Source organism: Dioscorea cayenensis, chromosome 8 (genome assembly GCF_009730915.1).
Source record: "Dioscorea cayenensis subsp. rotundata cultivar TDr96_F1 chromosome 8, TDr96_F1_v2_PseudoChromosome.rev07_lg8_w22 25.fasta, whole genome shotgun sequence".
Lineage (NCBI taxonomy): Eukaryota > Viridiplantae > Streptophyta > Magnoliopsida > Dioscoreales > Dioscoreaceae > Dioscorea > Dioscorea cayenensis.
Genome location: NC_052478.1, coordinates 14,484,202 through 14,505,744, shown reverse-complemented (window position 1 = coordinate 14,505,744; position 21,543 = coordinate 14,484,202). Strand labels below are relative to the sequence as shown.

The following is a 21,543-nucleotide window of genomic DNA, read 5'->3' as shown; positions in this document are numbered from 1 at the left end:
TCAAGTTGTGACTCACAAAAATAGTGGGATCACACCTTGAGTCTCAAATAATGCTCAAAATGCAAACTAAAGAATTCAAAGATGATCGAAGTCAACAAAGTCAAGGGAGATATTCAAGCATACTTTTCAGCTAAAAAAGTCAAAAGAAACCCAAATATTATGACCCCCTTATTCACATAATTGAACAAACGCAAATCAAGTGAAGATAGGAGAGAATGAAGAAAATGTGGTTATGAGAACTAGAATTCCTAGTTTATGTATTTTCGATCAAATCCATATACTGATGTTTTTTAAAGTCAAGAAAAAATTATTTTATGTTTGTCCATTCTTCATTTACACTTGCGCTTAATCCGAGGTTCCCATGACATAATATGGGGTAATTAACATTAAAGGCTTACCCTTAATAGAAGTCATGGGTTCACAATCACTTGAAGTTTTTAAATAGTTAAAATTTTGATTTGTGACACACTTATTTTTGGCTGGTATACCTTATTAATAGCTGGACAAGAATAAAGGATCCCATAAATTTTGGCATGCCCGGTGGGACTAAACTTCTCCTCTAATCTCTAAAGCAAGTGTGAATGAAACAGTTTAAGAAATTAATTCTCAAATATTAATGTGAATATTCTTTCTTGCGTAGAATTTTGTGAAGGAATCAATAAGCAATAACACTGTGGCTTGTGCCATCTTTCTAGGAGAGGGTACTCAAGTGAAGTTGCCTTATGGTTTTGTCAGCATGGGGCATGCTGGAGCGAAAATCAAGTTTGGAACCATTTCTGACTACCTCACATTTGTTCCAAGTCCACCACCATCACCAATTGAAGTTCACATTCCATGTTTACCATCAAGGGGATGTTGGCCAAATGTGATATCACCTACTAAGTTCCAAGAGGATGTTCGTACTGCAAGAACATCCATCTTTGATAAACTCACTTTTCCAAAGAGAGTTGTGAATGTCAAGAAGGGAGAAGATGATGAAGAATCTTCATTCACTTTCATAGCCGAGAGAGAAAGAAGAGTGGTATTTTCAAGAAACTTAAGGCGATTCCAACAAGATTCTTCACAATGGGACACCCAAGGCTGACTAAGAGAATCATGGCTTCATCTTATGAGAAAGATAATTTTGTTACATTCCAAGATTCAAGATGGGATTCCTTTGGTTTATCTGCAAAATCTTTTGAAGCACTACGAACGGTCAAGAAGAACTCAATGACTAGCGAGCTTCGCTCTCATTATAGCGACAGAAGGAAAGGGGGAAGGCCACCAATGTCTCATTATTAGATGGAGAATTTTGGGAAGAAGAATTATAATAATTATGTTTCTTAAAATAAGTTGTAGACATAGAAGATGACACCAAAGAAATTCTCCTTAAGGAAGAAGAAGTTGTTCCTTGACTTGCGAGCTTATGTTTTTAAGCGACTTGCAATTCCAAAGGGACAAGCATGTAAGAAGCTAAAGGAGGCACAAGGGGCCACACCCTCAGCTTCTTGCTTGAAGATCCAATGGAGGAGACAAACAAATGAAGAAGTCCGTACGAGTAATTACTGAAGGTGTGGTATTTTGGCTCCTTTTTACTTCACCATCATGTTCGACTTGTTTTCTTCCTTTTTTTTCTTCTTTTTTGTGGGCAAGAGCTTTTAGAAGTGCCTACAAGGACTGAAATGAGGGGTCATACTTGTCTTTTCAAAGCCATACTTGCCTTTTCAAGGCCATGCTTCTTGTCTTTTCAAAGCCATACTTGCCTTTTCAAGGCCATGCTTCTTGTATTTCAAAGCCATACTTGTCTTTTCAAAGCTAAGTTTTTCCTTTCATTCCTTTTCACTTTTTCTCTTGGAGAAGAAGGAGACCTTGGATGATGTTTCCCTCCTTGATAGATTGAAGCTCCATCTTTCTTTCCTCCTTCTCTCTTAATGCTAGCAAGGTAAACACCCCATTCCTTCTTGTTTTCCCCTTCTTTTCTTCATCCTTCCTAGATGAACCTAGTGCTTATGGTAAATGAGCATGTTTGAGCTTTGATTTTTACACTATCTTCTTGTTGTTGTGTAGAAGGTTGTTGGAGTATGACTCCCTTGTTTGTTTCACAAAATTTATTGGAATCTTGAGTGAACCTTATGCTTCGAATTTTGGGTTACTATAGAACAGAGTGCAAATTGTCATTTTCTTGAAATTCTTGTTCCAAAGTGTAAATCTTGATGCCTAGACTTCCTCGGTATTGTTTGTTGTTAATTTTGAGGTCATTTGGGTCCAAATTTGTGTCAATTGACCTATAGTTTTAGGGTTAGTGTATTAGGGCATGCATTCTTGCATCTAGGCTTCCATCCTTTCTGTTTTTCATATTTTATTCAAGGTTTACATTATTTTAATTAAGTGATGAAACCTCTTCCAAGGGAAAAGAGATCGCTGAGGAGTAACCCTGGCCAAAGCCTAGGCAATTTATTTTTGTGAGTGGGTTTAATTATGCATAATTCTTCTAGGAGAATACCTATAAGTATATTTTATTACTTGAGTTAAGTTTCATTGGCTTTTATACTTGAATCAAGGTTTTGATTAACTTAAAATGAATTTATTTATTAATACTTCATACTTGCAAATTTATGCGTTGAAAGAAAGGAATTTCAAAATGATACTGTTTTGTTAGTTGTGAATTGCTTGGTTCTGCAAAACTTTGGTTTTGCTTTTGCAGTCATAATTTTCATGTGGAAACGATAGATCTTTTGGTTATTGATTATTGTTCTGGCTTCGGACTCCTTGTTATGAGATGCATTAGGAGATGCATGTTTGTTTTATTTGGTCGGTGATATCCTACTATAGTAGGTGGTTTCCACGGATAGGCTGTTGAGGTTGTGTGGAAGACTAGCAGACTTATTGGTTCATTTCAGATGGGAGTGCAGAGCCCTGATTGGATATTCATCGGGAAGACTGGGTCATCATGCGGTGAACTCATGGGTCAATATCAAGGGCATGAGTACCTTGATGACTCTAAACCTAGACGCGACCATAGTGAAGGTTTAGAGGGGTTTCTAGATCACTACTTATTGGGCATGTTAGGAGTTGAGTAGTGTCATCTTGAATTTGTGGTGAGGGGCAAAGCCCAGTTGTCATCTTAGGAGGGCAGTCTCTCACAAATTTGAGGCAACGAGTATTATGCTTATAAATTTTAAAACTCATACTATATAGTTTGTTATAAATATGTATATATATATATATATATGTTTATATAGAATTGTGCTAATCTATATGTATTATTGTAAAAGGCTTGGCTTAATAATTATCTTGGTTTATAGTGTAAAACCCGTATTTGGTATTTAGTGGATTTATTGGTGAAAAACCCTAGTTCGGGTAAAAGACTTTCTTTACACTGTCTATTGTGTTAAGGATTACTATTATATGTATTTATTTTCTAAACTACTTGTATTATCTGTAAAACCTTATTTGAATGATTTATACTGTATATTTTGGTATATTCTTGTAGATCTGTGCTAACCCACTCATTAAGTAACTTAGATTGCTCACCCAACTTTCATCTTCCTAGGCTGTTGCAGGTAGTAGTAAGGTTGTGTGGCAGCGTGCAGGGCATGTGCTAGTCTCCTACCTTCTATGTTCATCTTTTCATTCATGTATGTTTGTTTTGGTCATAAACATGTTATATAACTCTTGGATCCACTAATAGGTTGAAAACTCTGTGGCATGGTTGTGTATTTGAACACTTCTTAAACTCTTGTGTATAAGTATTGTTTCCTATTGTTGTTATTGTTGTTATTTCCAGTACATGTCTTTAGTTTCCTCTACTCTGTACTTGTGTTTATTGTTGATGATCCCAGGTTTGTTTGGGCAGCCTTGCGATGACTCGAGGATTGAGTGGTGAGGTGTCCCTCCTAGGTTGTCACAGTGATTGTCATGTCTCCTGGGCCCATGGGTCGAGGCATGACAGAAGTGCTAGAACATCCACTTAAGATCACATATCAATGATGCAGATTGTTGCCTCTTTGATTGGTGTTATCTTGAGATTGAGCGATCAAGTCCAAAACTTACTCCAAGAAAAATCAAGGGTCTTTTATAGGTAAGTGCCATCTCTATAGGCTGCTCAAGAAGAAGAAAATAATGATGAGTAAGTTCATGGGTTACATTAGCAAGGTGGAATATCAGCAACTCCTAAGCCAATGATATCTAATAGGAAATTCAGAAGATAGTTATTACAAAACTAATGCAAGCTAAAGGTGGTACATTCAAAAGCAATGGTGATAAATCATACCTGAGTTGTCATGATCAAGTGGCTTATCCCAAGGGATATAACATTCCTAAGTTCAAGCCGTTCAATGACCTAGGAAACCTATATCAACATCTTTCCCACTTTGTGACAACATGTGGAGACACTAGCAATAATCCCTCCCTCCTGTTATGATAATTAGATGCAAGTTTAACTACCATAGCATTTGAGTGGTATGCAAATTTGTTATTTGAATCTATCCAAACATGGTAACAGATAAGAGAAGCCTTCAGAATTCTTCTTATCTCAAGAATAGACCCACTCAATTAATTGATGACCAGGCTATTGCTCACAGGAAGATTAGCAAAGTGAGCATTGATATTAATGGAGTTTGATATATTTTATACTCAACAAAACACATTAAATGGACAAGCATTGGCTAATTTCACACTGTGCATCCTTTGCCTAATGATTCTTCATTGAAATGCGATTTTCATGATGAAGAGACCTTGGTGATAGAAGGAGAAAAGCAATACTCGAAGATGTATTTTGATGGAGCTTCATCGATCCAATTGCCTATTAGACCTAAGATTTCGAAGGTCAGAGTTGGTATTAGACTCATTTTCACTGCCCTTGAGGGTGGGATTTTAAGATATTCCCATTTTCTATTGAGGTTATGTATTAATAATGTGGTTGAGTATGACGCTCTTCTTGCTGGATTAGAGTTAGCAATCAAGATTGGATTCAAAGCTTACACATATATGGTGATTCCCAACTCAACATAAATCAAGTTAAAGTAATTTTCAAAACCTATATACAAGAACTTCTTTAGTATCATTAGAGAGTTATGGAGCTAATGAACTAAATCCTTGATGTTAAATTGGAGAGAATTTCAAGGTCAGTTGATGGAAAGACAGATAGCTTAGCCAAACTTGCAAAAGAGCTAGTTGATCCAAATCAATAAGAGATTCAGGTCACTATTTGAATTAGGAAAGTCTTGAGCTCATGTCTTGATAAAGTGTTGGAGAACAAATTCCCCACGAGAGTGGAAGCTCAAATGGTGAATGAGGATCATTGGACGGAGCCTTTCATTAAATACTTGAAATATGGTGAGCTTCCAAAAGAAAAGTCTTTGGCTATGCAGTTGAAGAAGAGGATGATGAGGTTCATCCTTGTTAATGATGTCTCACATAGAAGATCTTATGATCAACTATTTTGTTGCGGTGTTTCTTGAAAGAGGAGTTCGAAGAAGTTATGCATGAAGTCCGTTCTTGGATTTGTGGTGCTCAGAAGTTGATGAGTGCATTTTACATACATATTTTTTTTATACCTCTTATTCATGGTTTGCTTGTGCTTTAGCATTTGTTTTATATATTCTAGTACTATTTAAGGTATCTTTGCGTTCATGTGCAGATTAACAAGTCTTGGGTCATTAGAAGAAGTATTTGAGTGAATTCGGCATCAAAAGAGCTAAGTTGCATATAGCTAGGGTAAGCACGACCGTGCTTTTTTGCCATGCAGATCATCGATTTTAAGAAAAACTGAGAAAAGGAAGCATGGTTACTATTTCCAGAGCATAGTCATGCTTATGGAAGCATGACCCAAGCACACACTTTACTGTCTAGCAGAAAATTATTGGATGCTGAACCATAGATCTGACCCCAAAGATCACAACTGGAAAATACAACCCAAGCACACTTGCGCTTGGGTAGAAAACTCCTTTTTAACTCGTAAACTTGGGGTTTTAAGGGGGGTCGGCAGGGATTTTGGGGGTGACTATTGGGCAACCTTCAACACCATTTATCAGGGGATTAGAGCAATGATCTAGAGGCCTGAATAGGGGTGGAACTTCGTTGACAAATAGATCCTTGGAGCACAATTGGATTGATTGAGAAGCAATAGGGAGTTAATGGATCTCTACTTTATTGTTTTGTTATTCTTTTTAATGTTGTGTGAACCTATGAGGGGCTAACCGCTCTCTGGTGCCCCGGATTCATGAACTTCGATGTTAATTTGTACTTGACTTAATCTCTTACTCTGATTATGGAGTCCTATTATTTTCTATGTTAAAACTTGTGCTACATAACTTCATGTACATGATTTGCATAGTTGTAATTATAAAAGTTGACATGTGTTGAATGCCATAGTTGTGATTGCCATAGGGCAGTGACAAGGTCCCCTTGCGTATATCCCGCAAGTGCACGGGTTTGTCGAAGTAATAATCCCGGGTGAGCGGGGTGGAATCCACAGGGAGTAGTAAGGAGGAGGCAAGGCAATCGATAAAGATGGGGTACTCGGATGATGCTTCACCTAGGATAATCGCTTCAAGTGCAAGAACTCTCTATTATACTTCCTAATCAATGCAATGGTGTGTCGTGGAAATCCTTACATACATAGTCCCAAATCTAAGGTCAACTATGCCTAACTCTATTCATGTCCCGGAGGAGAGATTAAATAACCTCTCAACCTCGCACTCGAATAAAGTTGCAATAAGCTCTAGGGATTCCAAGTGATAAATCGCTTCCTAATTATAGACCTAACCCTTTGGTCCAGGCGGAAGGTCCTTAGCCACAAATAAGCCCTAGATACTAAGATCCCCTCAACACTTTACTCCATTGCACGCGCAACTAGGCCCCAGCGGAGGTTCATCCCTTAGACCATTCACTCTATTATGGCCGCAAAGAACTCAAGGAACAGAGGTAGAATCTATCACGTCGGAGGGGAAAGGGGACTATATTGTACCTCTCGACTCACCCTCTCAACCCTCTCCAACCAAGCTTTGTCTACCGCTCGTGGTGTGTCACTCACTCACAAGGTTACCAATAAGAACTCTCAACCCTAGTGTCACTCTAGGGGAAATGTTCATACAATCAAGCATTCAGGGTTGGAACTCACAATAAACATCAATTTATTGAAAGCATAATAAAGAAGTTTAATGAAACGAATACATCCTAGGGTTCACAATCACCCAAGTACCCACTAGGGGTTTAGCTCTCCATGGAGCTAAGTACAATCAAAAAAATTGAATGTAAAAGCAATGAATTCATAAAGAAGCCCCCTCGATGGTCATGTCGATGGTCTTGTGGAGAGTCCTCTACTCGTCGCAAGGGATACTTTGTCCGGCCTAGGATACACCTCGCCGGATCGATGCCGATGAAAGCTCTCCCAATAACCTTCTTCCAAAATACGCGCAATGTCGGAGCCGTAGAACCTTGCCAAAACCCTAGCCAATACCCCTCAAAACCCTAGCCGAAGCCCTCTCGCAAGTTGGGGAAAAGATGGAGAAAAGAATACCAAAATCGGGGCTGAATCGGCTTTAAATAGGGGTGAAATCGGGCAACTCCACGGGCGTGGACGCTACACGCGCCCGTGCGGAATTTCCACACGGGCGTGGATAATTTCCACACGCCCGTGTGGATTCTCTGTTTCTCTAATTTCTCGGCCGGTTGTGAACAGTGCTGCTACAGTACTTGCTACATTGTTGCTACAGTCTTCGACCTGGATAACTTCCCAATTCCATACTTTCATCGGGGTAACGCAAATGGGCACACGTTCACTTCTTGAATCACTTGCTTCTTTAATGATATACATGTTGGTGGGGTTCTTGTTCTTATATGCATAGGTCGGAATGCTCGAGTGTGACTGCCTTTGTGCCCCTCCAAATGGATGTGCTCACTCGAATGCGAGGAGGTTCGCACACACTCTAGCATCTCACACCTTTTCTATGTCTTCGCGTTTGAACTTTATCAAGATCTCCTCCAAAATAAGTGTATTATGATCCACGTTGGCCTATTTCTTTCATACTCGGCCTCACAGCCCTACCTGCGTAAAAGTAACATAAAAACACACATATTAATGTAAAAACTTGAGGAAAGTGATGCTCAACATAAGGAATGAATGCTTCGCATTCATATCGCACAAGCACTTATCAGGCAGTTGCAAAACTCGAAGTGCATGATTCCCATAGTTACAACTGCAAAACTTGATGTACTCGCTGCTAGGGTTTGGAAAGGTGTTCATTAGGTTTTTGGAGTGGTTCTACGGCCTTCAACACCAAGTTCCTTCAATAGATAGTTATTGGGGGAGCTTTTATTGGCATTGATTCAGCGAGGTGTGCCCTAGGCTCGACGAGAGAACCTTCGGAGAAGGCGCAGCTACTCCACAAGATCATCAACACGGACACTGAGGATGTTTTATTCATGGATTGCATATTTTTAATTTTGATTTCATTATTGATTGTATTTTGCTCTATGCAGAGCTAAACCCCTAGTGGGTACTTGGACTTGTAAATCCTAGGATGATATTGTTTCATTGATCTTTTATTATGCTTTCTTTAATTGATGTTTTAATCGAGTTCCAATCTCGAATGCTTGTTGAGTTGATTTTCCCTTAGAGTGACACTAGGGTTGAGAATCCATTTTGGTAATCTTTGTGGATGAGTGACACACCATGAGGGTTAGATAATGCTAGATTGGAGAGGGTTGAGAGGGTGAGTCGAGAGGTAGCGGAATGTCCCCTTTCCACTCAGGTGTGATTTATCCTACCTCAACGTTCCAAGATTTCTTTGCGGTCATAATAGAGTGAAGTGCTAAGAGACAAACTCCTCTGGGGCTTAGTTGCACAAGCAACAGAATAAAGCATTGAAGTAATCCTTAGTATCAGGGGCTTAATTGTGAGTAGGGTCTTTCACCTGTACCAATAGGTTAGATCTATATTAGGGAATAGAGTTTATCACATGGAGTCCCTGGAGCTTTAAGCAACCTTACACAGTGTGAGGTGTCAAGACTAAGCGATTTCTCCACCTTGGTATAGTCCAGGTTTAGTCACGGTTGACCTTAGTTTTAGGACTGTGTGTTTTAGGATTTCCACGATTGCACTTGAAACAATAGTCCTAGGGTGAACAATGTCCGGGTGCCCCAATTTCTGTCGATCGCCTCTCCTATCTTTTATTTGAGTCTCCTTCTTCTTTTCTTATTTCTATTTTCATTGATTTTGTTTACACCACTATTGATTCATTTTCATTCTAGTTAAATAGCAATCTTTGTGTTTCTAATCATTATTCCCTATGGATACGACTACCCACTCACCAGGGTATTATTACTTTGACAAAAATGTACACTTGCGGTTCACACGCAAAAGGGTGTGTCAGTGGGCTCTCGGATTGATAATAAGTGCCTCCAGCTACCAACAGACAACAGCTCCTTGAAATTGTCGGCCATCTCATCCCCTAATAGAATCTCTCTGAGTGTAATAATATCAAGAAATTGAGACTGGCCGAACTTTGATTTGGACAAGCGCTCAAAACGAGCCTGGTACTCAGGAATAGCAAACTCTAACTGCTCTTGCTTAGGAGAGTACTCTCTGGGATATTTACCGGCTACTTTCTATGTTCTAGGAGCTATATCTGTGAAAATTAAAAAGAGAATCAATCAAATAAACTCTCAAAACAATACTACAGAAATCCACACGGTTGTGTGGAAATTCCACACGCCCGTATGGATCCATGGGCTGTGAAAACCGCACGGCCACTATGCTAAATCCAAAAATACACCATAAATTCATTTCTAAATAATTCTAAAGCATGCACCAACCATTTAACATGTAAACAAAACAACATTCACCAGATTAATCGAAATAAAACAAGATTGGCAAAGAAAAAGATAATGAGGGCTTACTGACGAAATGGAGATGAAAAGCTTGAAATACAACTGGAAAACAACCCTAGAACTCTACAAATAGATGGTGAGGGGTCGAGAGAATGAGGAGAGGCGTCATTTGAGTGTTTGGGAGTTAAAGAACGAAGGGGTGTAAATGGGGTTATAAAGAAAAGTCGCACCTATTCACTATCTGCACATACACACGGCCGTGTGGAAATTACCCACACCTGTGTGAATCCACAGCAGGGCTCACAGCGGTAAACACATACCCCTGTGTGCTCTCGGGATAGTCTCTGCCTATCTCTGAACGCATTCACACGGGCATGTGGAAATTCCCCACGCCCGTGTGTCTGACCCACAGGGGCACCCACACGCACCTGTGGCTTCTCTTTCCACCCGAAAAATTTGGCTAAGTGTTCCACACGCCCCTGTGAAAATTCCACATGGGCGTGTGGATACACACATGGGTACTAACAGGGGCACTCACACACCCCTGTGTCTTCCCATGATGGAGGAGTACTCTCTACAGAGATTCACATGGGTGTGTGGAAATTACCCACGCCTGTGTGTAGTTCACAGGGTTATCCACAAAGACTTTCACACGTCCCTAACTGTATCTCCTTGAGCACACTCAAATCCGGAAATTGACTCTTACCGAACTTGAGCTTTGACAATCTCGCAAATCAAGCCAGTGCTCGGGAATCACAAACTCTAATTGTTCTGGTTCAAGAGAAGACTCTCTCGGACGTTTGCCAGCAGCTTTCTTTGATCTAGGGCCATATCTGCATGAATTGAAAAGAATTCGATCAAATAAACTCAAGAAATCAATACTGCAGAAATCCACACGACCATGTGGAAATTCCACACGCCGGTGTGGATCCACGAGACGTGAAAACCATAAGGCCACTAAACAAAAATCCCAAAAATACATCTAAAATTCATTCTAAATTTACTCTAAAATATGCAACAACCATTAACACATGGAAACAAAGCAACATTCACCAGTTTAATCCAAATAAATAAAGATTGGTGAAAGGAAAAGAGAATGAGGGCTTACCAACGAAATGGAGATGAAAAGCTTCAAATGTGGTCCGAAAACAACTCTAGAACTCTCTAAATAGACAGTGAGGGGTTAGGAAAGTGAGGAGAGGCGATGTTTGAGTGTTTGGGAGTGAAAGAATGAATAGGCATAAAAAGATCTTGAAGAAAATCATGCCTCTTGGCGTTCTGTGCATCCACATGGGCTTGTGAAAATTACCCACGCCCGTGTGACTCCCAAAGGACCGCTTACAGGGGTAGGAACACACACCTATGTGCTCTCGGGAATAGCCTCTGGCTATCTTTGAATGCATCCACATGGTCATGTGAAAATTCTCCACGCCCGTGTGTCCAACCCACAGGAGCACCCATATGCCCTTGTAGCTTCTTTGTCCACCCGAAAAATTTGGCTAACTGTTCCACACGCCCTTGTGGAAATTCCACACGGGCCTATGGATCTTCACAGGGGTACTCACAGGGGCAGTCACATGCCTCTGTGTGCTCTCGGGATAAAGGAGAATGACAAGGTCCCCTTGCGTATATCCCGCAAGTGCACGGGTTTGTCGAAGTAATAATCCCGGGTGAGCGGGTATCAAATCCACAGGGAGTATGGAATAAAAACAATTAATTCGCTTCTTAGCTATGTGAAAGATCAGTAGTGATAATTGTGACAATGATTCAATTCTCAAAAGTAAAAGCAACAAGTAAGAGAGCACGAGTAAAGAAGGAGGTAAGGCAATCGATAAAGATGGGGTACTCGGATAATGCTCCACCTAGGATAATTGTTTCAAGTGCAAGAATCCTCTATTATGCTTCCTAATCAATGCAATGGTGAGTCATGGAAATCCTTAATTACATAGTCCCAAATCTAAGATCAACTATGCCTAACTCTATACATGTCCCGGAGAAGAGATTAGATAACCTCTCAACCTCGCACTCGCATAGAGTTGCAATGAGCTCTAGGGATTCCAAGTGATAAATCTCTTCCTAATTATAGACCTAACCCTTTGTTCCAGGTGGAAGATCCCTAACCATGATTATGCCGTAGATAATAAGATCACCTCAACGCTTCACTCCGTTGCACGCGCAACTAAGCCCAAGCGGAAGTTCATCCCTTAGACCATTCACTCTATTATGGCCGCAAAGAACTCGAGGAATGGAGGTAGAATCTATCACGTTGTAGGGGAAAGGGGACACTCCTGTACCTCTTGACTCACCCTCTCAACCCCCTCCAACCTATCTTTGTCTAACTCTCGTGGTGTGTCACTCACTCACAAGGTTACCAACGAGAACTCTCAACCCTACTGTCACTCTAGGGGAAATGTTCATACAATCAAGCATTCATGGTTGGAACTCACAATAAACATCAATTAATTGAAAGCATAATAAAGAGATTCAATGAAACAAATACATCCTAGGGTTCACAAATACCCAAGTACCCACTAGGGGTTTAGCTCTCCATGGAGCTAAGTACAATCAAAGAAATAGAATGTAAAAGCAATGAATCCATAGAAAAACCCCCTCGATGGTCATGCTGATGGTCTTGTGGAGAGTCCTCTACTCGTCGCAAGGGATCCTTTGTCCGGCCTAGGATACACCTCGCCGGATCAGTGCCGACGAAAGCTCTCCCAATAACCTTCTTCCAAATGATGCGCGATGTCGGAGCCATAGAACCTCTCCAAAATACTAGCCAATACCCCTCAAAACCCTAGCCGAAGCCCTCTCTCAAGTTCTGGAAAAGATGGAGAAAATAATACTGAAATCAGGGCTGAATCGGCTTTAAATAGGGCTGGAATCGGGCGACCACACGGGCCTGTGGATTTTTCACACGCCCATGTGGAATTTCCACATGGGTGTGGATAATTTCCACACGCCCGTGTGGATTCTCTGAATTCCTATTTTTTCAGTCGGCTGTGAATAGTGCTGCTACAGAATCCATACTTTCATTATGGTAACGCAAACGGGAACACGTTCACGTCATGGATCACTTGCTTCTTTAATGATAGACAAGTTGGTGGAGCTCTTGTTCTATGTGCATACGTCGGAATGCTCGAGTGTGACTGCCCTTGTGCCCCTCCTAATGGATATGCCAATTAGAATACGAGGAGGTTGGCACACACTCTAGCACCTCACACCTGACCTATGTCTTCGCGTTTGAACCTTAGCAAGATTTCCTCCAAAATCGGTGCATTGTGATCCACATTGGCTTCTTTCCTTCATAATCGGCCTCACAACCCTACCTGCACGAAAGTAACATAAAAACACACATATTAGTGTAAAAACCCAAGAAAAGTAATGCTCAAGATAAGGAATGAACGCTTCACAATCATATCGCACAAGCACTTATCAGAGAACTCTCTGCAGAGATTCACATGGGCATGTGGTAATTACCCATGTCCATGTGCCATTCACAGGGTCATCCACGGGGGCATTCACAAGGCCATTTTTCTTCTCGGGATGGAGTCTGAGAAGTTTGCAGAGAAACACACGCCCGCGTGGAAATTACCCACGGGCGTGTAACCGTCACAAGGCCGTTCACAAGGACAGACACATGCCCCTGTGTCCTCTCGGGATGAACTCTGAATGGAGACACACGCCCGTGTGGAAATTCCACACATCCGTGTGTCTTCTTTGGATAACTTAGAGAAAATTACAGACTTTGTAGAAAACTTTCTGCATACTTATATACACACAGAGCCTGCATATACTATGAAAGACTTACCAGAGAAACGTGGGAAACATGCTCAAACAACCTATAAACTTCGCCAATCACAATTAAGCATATGAAAAACACCAATAATCCATGAGAAAAACACAACAAAAGCTTGTAAAAGATTCTGACACCAATACCAAAGCTCTTATTCCTGCAAGTACTAAACTAAAACCTAGAAAAATAGTAAAGACTTTGGTTGCTTCCCAAGAAACGCTTGTTTATCATCACTAAGCTTGACGTACCTCTTCTTACTTTGCGGGGGCTCATAAATGAAGGTTTCCCTCTTACCGACAACCTGAAAGCATGATGAACATAATCTTTTCAAGGTAGATGGGGAGTTATCGAGCTTGTTACCACAAAAGGGTTCATTACCCTTATTCCATGCTTGCACATCCCCATTAGCCTTGGGGTGCTTCTTGTGGCATCTCCTTGATCTCTTTTGGATCATCCTCTTCATGATCCCCGGGGTAGGTTGTATCTTGTCCTCTAGACCAAGTGATAAGACTTCTTCGTTCTTCACTTCTTCATCAAGCACCCCTTTATATGGGTCGAAACACATCATTTCCTACACGTATTCATCAATTAACTCATCAGTAGTGTCAAAAAAATAAAGAGTATCATCAAAATCACGAGAATGTTGCATGGCTTCAGCGAGACGGTATGTCAACTTGTCATCACCAACTCATAAAGTCAACTCCCCGCCATCCATGTCAATGAGAGCCTTGGAAGTGCACAAGAACGGCCTCCCAAGTATAAGTGGAACATCAACATCCTCATCAACATACAACACTACAAATCTACAGGAAATATGTACTTGTCAACTTTCACAAGTACATCTTCAATGATGCCCCTCGGATGCCTAACTGTTCGATCCGCCAATTGAAGTGTCATCCGAGTAGGCCTAGGCTCTCCCAAGCCTAGCTTCGGGAAGAATGTATAAGGCATGACATTGATGCTAGCCCCTGAATCCGCCAATGCCTTTTCTTCACCCAAATTACCAATGTTGCATGGAATGATAAAGCTTCCATGGTCCTTCTTCTTGTTTAGCATATTCTTTTGCAACACCACTGAACATGAAGCATCAAGAATCACAGATGCACTCTCCTCCAATTTCCTCTTGTTGGTGAAGAGATCCTTGAGAAACTTTGCATAATGAGGTATTTGAGACAACGCCTCTACAAATGGAATGTTAGTGTAGAACTAATTAATTTGACCTAATAACTTCTTGGCTTGTAAGGTGTGCGACCTCTTTCTCTTTTCCAATTTTCTCAACATCCACGACCTCGGGTGACTCAACATTGGTCTTCTCACTAGGAAGCCTACCCTCAACTTCATGACCACTTCTCCATGTGATCGCCTTCACATATTCTCTTGGGTTTGCCTCCTTATTGATAGGCAAACTCCCTTGAGGTCTTTATGAAAGTGACTTCACAATTTGGCCCTCTTGATTTTCCAAGTTGTGCAATGAAGTGGTGTGGTTGCAAAGTGTGGCTTCAAACGATTGAAATCTTGTATCCAATGATGAAATGAACTTAGTCAAAGCCTTCACTAAATCTGTCATCTAGTTTTCCAATCCTAAAACTCTATTCTCCATGTTCGGGGCTTATTGTAGTTGTTTGAAACCTGGTGGTGCCACAGTCTTCTGTTGCCCTTGATTACTCCAAGAAAGGTTTGGGTGGATCCTCCACCTAGGATTGTAGATGTCGCTAAATGGATTTGCTTGCCCTCTTATTGCATTACCAACAAAATCCACATGTTCCTCTGAGGATGTACCACCAATAGAAATCAGGCAATCAGATGGTACATGTCCTCCCCCACAACTGGTGTTACTCATCATGGCCGCCATTCTAGGAGAAGTTAGAGTGTCTAACTTCTTGCTCAACGACTCGACATGGGCCACCAATGATGTGATTGCATCAATCTCATGAAGTCCAGCTATCTTCTTTCTGTCCTGTGTATTCCACTAATAAATGTTCATATCCATTTCTTCGATGAGATGTAGGGCTTCTTCGAGGGTCTTGCTTCCTAAGATACCTTCTATTGCAGCATCAAGTAACTGCTTCATGCTTGCGTTCAACCCACTATAGAAAGTCTGAATAATCATTCACTCGGGGAACCCATGTTGAGGACATTTTCCGCAAGAGCTCCATGAACCTATCCCATATCTCAAAAAGAGACTCCAATTCCATTTGAACAAATGAAGATATTTCATTCCTAAGCTTCGTAGATTTTTCGGGTGGGAAATATCAGGTAAGAAAAGCTTCTACCATCTCCTCCCATGTGGTGATCTATGCTCTAGGTAATGAATGTGGCCATTGCTTCGATCTCCCTTTCAAGGAAAATGGGAAGGCCCTCAACTTGATGGCATCATCCGTAACACCATTAATCTTGAGCATGTCGTATACTTCGAAGAAGTTTTCAATGTGATTGTTTGGATCCTCATCAACCAAACCATTAAACAGTACTAACTGTTGTAACATCTAGATGAAGCATAGTTTAAGCTCAAAATCCTGAGCCGTGATCGGTGGCCACACAATACTAGATTGCATGCCAAAAACTGCGGCTCTAGCATAATCTGAGAGTGTCCTCTACTGCTCATTCTATTCTGCCATATTATCAGACCCTTCAACTTCTATTTCAACTTGATTAGACTGTTCTTGCATAGGTTCTTTTCCCCTTTTATGAATTCTTCTTCCAATATCCGGATCTCCTTCAACAAATGTCGAAGCGTTTCCTCGGGTCATAACCTAGAGCTGCAACCAAAGAAAGGAAAATAAATCAAAATGATGGAAGAATAAGAAAGTGTGAAATAGAACAAGTGATGAATAGCTAAAATAGCAAAGTGCAAAGTGTTTCCAAAATGCCTATTCCCCGGCAATGGCACCAAAAACTTAACACACCCCTTACGAGTGTGTACCGTAAGTGCACAGGTTGTCGAAGTAATAAAGTAACGTGCTGAGTGGGTAGTCGTATCTATAGGGAATAGTGATCAGAAACACAAGGATTGCTATTTAACTATGATGAAGATGATTCAAGACTGGTGTGAATAATATCAATGCAAACAGAAATAAAAGAAAATAAGAAAGAGATACAAGAGAATAATAGGAAAGGCAATTGATAGAAAGTGAGGTACCCAGATATTGCTCTCCCTAGGACTATTGTTTCAAGTGCAAGACCAATCATTATGTCTCCTAACTGATGTTTAATGAGTCATAGAAATCCAAATACACACGGTCCCAAACCTAAGATCAACCGTGACTAATCCTACACTATGCCCCGGTAGAAAGGAGTACTCTCAACGCCTCACACTGTGTGGGGTTGCAAGAAGCTCTAGGGACTCAAAGTGATAAACCCTATTCCCTAATATAGATCTAATACTTTGGTCCAGACGAACAACCCCAAGTCATGATTATGCCCCAGCTCTAAGGATTACTTCAATGCTTCACTCTGTTGCTTGCACAACTAAGCTCCAGTGGAGTTCCTTTCTTAGCACTTCACTCTATTGAAACCTCATAGAACACTTGAAATGCGGAGGTAGGATAAATCACATCAGAAGGGAAAGGGGATGTTCCGCTACCTCTCTACTCACCTTCTCGACCCTCTCCAACCTTACTTTGTCTAACCCTCATGGTGTGTCACTCATACACAAAGAATACCAAGATGGATTCTCAACCCTAGTGTCACTCTAAGGGATAATCAACTTAAGAAGTATTCAAGATTAGAACTCAATTAAAAACATCAATTGAAGAAACATAATAGAAAAGTCAATGAAACAATATCATTCTAGGGTTTACAAGTCCAAGCAAGCAATAGGGGTTTAGCTCTCCATGGAGCAAGATACAATCAATAATAAAATCAAATGTAAAAGCATGCAATCCATAAGTATAAACCCCTTGTAGTCCATATCGACGGTCTTGTGGAGTAGCCACGTCTTCTCCAAAGGTTCCCTCATCAATCCTATGGCACATCTCGCTGAATTGATGTTGAAGGCCATAGAACCACTCCACAAACTTAGCAAAAGCCTCTCGAAACCCTAGCCTTAAGCATCTCCGAAGTTGGAGAAAAGATGAGAAAAAGATCCTTCAAACATTTCAAGTCACGGCTTAAATAGGGATGGAATCGGGCATCCACACTAGCGTGTGGAATTTCCACTCGCCCATGTGAATCTCCAGGAATTGAACTTCTACGGGCTGTGAACAGTAGCTATTAAAGTGGGCTACAGACTTCACGAAAATGCTCCCGAATCCACACTTTTCATCGAGGCCACATGAATGGGCACACATTCATGAGGTAGATCATGTTACAACTTTAATAAAATCACATTGACGACGAAGATCTTACTAGCATCTCACAAGTTGGAACCCGTGAGTGTGACTGCCTTTGTGCACCTCCAAACTATGTTTTAGCTTGAGCCCAATAGAGGTTGGCACACACTCACATGTCTTTGAACATAACTTGTGTTTTCTCGTTTGTTCACTTTAAGATTTCATCAATAAAATGCATCCACTGTCTACTTTTGGTTCCTTTCTTCCATAATTGTCTCCATAACCCTAAATTCACAAAAGAACATAAATACACATCCATGAGTGATAAAATCTGAGAAAAGTAATGCTCAATGTAAGAAAAGAATACTTCGTATTGCTAATACACAAGCACTTATTAGTACAGAGCGAGCCACTCCACATGGGACACATCATGGCTTAGTATTTACGTCACCAGGGGAAGTATGCCAGAGTAGGAGTTTTATTCTCAGGCCCGTATATTACTAGAATCATCATAGGGATGGGCCTATTAGACACGATCAGAGGGGCCAAGAAGACAATTGTTCCATCCTCCCTCGGTGTTGAGACTATGAGACTTATGGGTATGGTGAGGAGGTATAGAGACAGTGTTTATGTCATGATCATGCCTCCGCTAGAGCCAGCCGAGGGTGATGGAGATGATGCAGAGGGTCCTCAGCCTATTTCTCATCCACAGCAGGAGCAGATGGAGACAAAGGCACCACCTGTAACGTAGGATCCATCTCAAGTGTGCATATTCTCTCCATCTCGAGCCCATGATCGCTTTGAGAGGCTTGAGAGTACTATAGGGGTGCTGCTGTCAGACTTGGCTGAAGTTTGCGAGACATAGGTTGCGAACCACGTAGAGGTGATGGCGCGTCTCAACACACTATAGCAGATTCTAGAGTGAGACATAATTTCGTCTTTCATGATGAGACCTCAAGCTCTACCGACACCTATAGCATCACTAGCAGCACCATCACCACCATAGGCAGCATCATCATCACTAGCAACAGCAGCAGCAACACCCACAGAAAAAGACACCAACGCTTGAGGCGTCTTTAAATTTCTTTGTTTTTTTAATGTTTTTTTATTCTATTTCTGCATTTTATTTTAGACATGTATCACTCAGAAAGGATTCTCCTTCTGAGGTTATCTTATTTCTTTTTAATTGTATCGAGTTGTATTTCATTTTCATATCTTTATAGACTCAATTTTTATTTTATTTTGTTGAGCTTTATTGAACCCCCTTGTGTATACCTGCAGATGGTCTTGTTAGTGTTGGAATTGAGGACTAGTCATTGGCATGGTCAATGTGGTGCTCTACATGGCCGTGTGTGCTCCATAAACTGTTATAACTCAACTCTCAATGAATATAGCTTCATCAAACATAACACTAGGAGTTCACGGGAGTATTATTTCAATTGTCCATCCCTACACACATATTTTACTTGTTTTATTATTTATTGTGCTTGCATGAGTACATTGAGGACAATGTACATCTTAAGTGTGTGTGTGTGTGTGTGTGTTGTGTGTGTGTGTGGGGGGCACCTTAGTTGCAACATTCTTAAGTTTGGGATAATTTTAAACATTGAATATTATCATGGTCTAGTTTTACTTGAATTTTTAGGAATTTTTGCCTAATTATCACTTGTTGCACTACTTGTTAATTAAACCTTGTGGAAACTCAAGTTCAACATTTAAGGGGCTCTTTTAGCATGTTTCTTGTTTGAATTTCTTTGTAAAAAAAGTATTTGTTTTGTTTATGCATTAGTCGTGGAAAGAAGCTATTCTCATAAGTCGGATACTAGTTATGCCCTAATGAGAGAAAGAGCTATCTCATAGGATGAGTGAAAGCTACTACCCCGACAGAAAGAGCTACCACCTCGAAAGTGTGAAAGCCACCTTGGCGGCCACCTCAGAAAGGGCTACTACCTTCTTTTTATGGTATAGAAATAAGTCTTTTTAAGAGAACTTGGAGGAGTACATGTAGGGTTGACTTGAGAGAGTTGGCACACACTTACACAATATTGGGTTGTTGTCCTTTTTTATTCAAGTTTTTAGCTAGAACATTGATTTCTCTTATTTGGTGTTTGAATTTTTCCTTACTTGTAGAATGCCTCATTTACATATTTTTGGTGAATCTAAGGCCAAGCACTTTAAGTTTTGCCTCTTATATGCTTTAATGTTTTAAGTTTTACTTGAGGACAAGCAAAAGCTTAAATGTGGGGGAGTTTGATAAGTGCTTGTGTATAAATAATATGAAGTATATTTTCTTACATTGAGCATTAATTTTATCATATTTTATAGCTCAATCATGTGTATTTGTTTTCTTTTATGCATTTAGAGTTATAGAGTCAAATTTGGAAGAAAGGAAGCAAAAGTAGATCATGGAAGTGATTGTTGATGGAATTGTTGTATCGAACAAGGGTCAAGGCACAAGTTGTAATCATAGACATGTGGGTGTGTGCCAACCTCCAAGATGCTCAAGTGAATATACAAATTGCAGGGGCATAAAGGCAATCACACTCATGTGTTCCAACTTATGTAACATTTGCAAGAGCTTCATCAATGTGGTTTAATTGAAGATGCGACATGATCTACTACATGGATATGTGCCCAATCATGCAGCCTCGATGAAGAAAATAAAATTGGGAGTATTTTGGCAAAGTACTATAGAAATCACTGTAGGAAAATTAATGTAGTAGTTACTGTTCACAGCACCAGGAAAACGCAACCTGGAAATCCACACTGCCATGTGGAAATTCCACATGCCTGTGTGAATGCCCGATTTTAGCTCCATAAATACCACTTTAGGAGTTTTATTTGGGGATCTTCTTTCTATCTTTGACCTATCTTTTGGGGAGAGCACTGCTAAGGTTTGGAGAGGCTTTTCCTGAGTTTTAGGAGTAGTTCTATGGCATTCGACATAGATTCCCTTTGGAGGAGAGCTATTGGGGGAGCTTTCGTCGGCATTGATTGGGCGAGGTGTGCCCTAGGCTTGACAAAGGAGTCCTTGGAGAAGACGAGGTAGCTCCTCAAGGCCATCATACGGACAACAAGTGGGGTTTCTCTATGGGTTCCTTGCATTTATCTTTGATTTTATCTTTGACTTTGTATTGCTCGATGGAGGGGCTAACCCCTAGTGGGTGCTTGGACTTGTTAACCCTAGGATGATTTTGTTTCATTGATTTCTATTATGTTTCCTTTAACTGATGTTTTAATTAAGCTTCAATCTTGTGTGTTTGTTGATTTGATTTTCTCTTAGAGTGACACTAGGGTTGAGAATCTATCTAGGTAATCCTTTGAAGGGGTGACAATTTCATTAGGATTAGACTTAGTGAGATAGAAGGGGTTGAAAGCGTGAGTCGAGAATTAGCGAAACGTCCCCTTTCCCTTCCGATGTGATTTATCCTACCTCCATGTTCCAAGAGTTCTTTGCCGTTATGATAGAGTGAAGTGCTAAGAGACAAACTACATTGGGGCATAGTTATGTGAACAACAGAGTGAAGTGTTAAAGTAATCCTTATTGCTGGGCCTTAATCGTGACTAGGGGTCTTTCGCCTAGACCAAATGGTTAGATCTATATTAGGGAATAGAGTTTATCAGTTAGAGTTCCTAGAGCCTCAAGCAGTTACATATAGTGTC

The 21,543-nt window shown here is 40.6% G+C and overlaps 1 non-coding gene across 1 annotated transcript; it reads left to right on the top strand.

Moving 5' to 3' along the window:
* Positions 1–15,729: 15,729 nt before the first annotated feature.
* LOC120268045 lies at positions 15,730–15,837 on the top strand. Its single transcript, XR_005538715.1, has one exon. It is a non-coding gene; the product is annotated as a small nucleolar RNA R71 (small nucleolar RNA).
* The last annotated feature ends 5,706 nt before the right edge of the window (positions 15,838–21,543 follow it).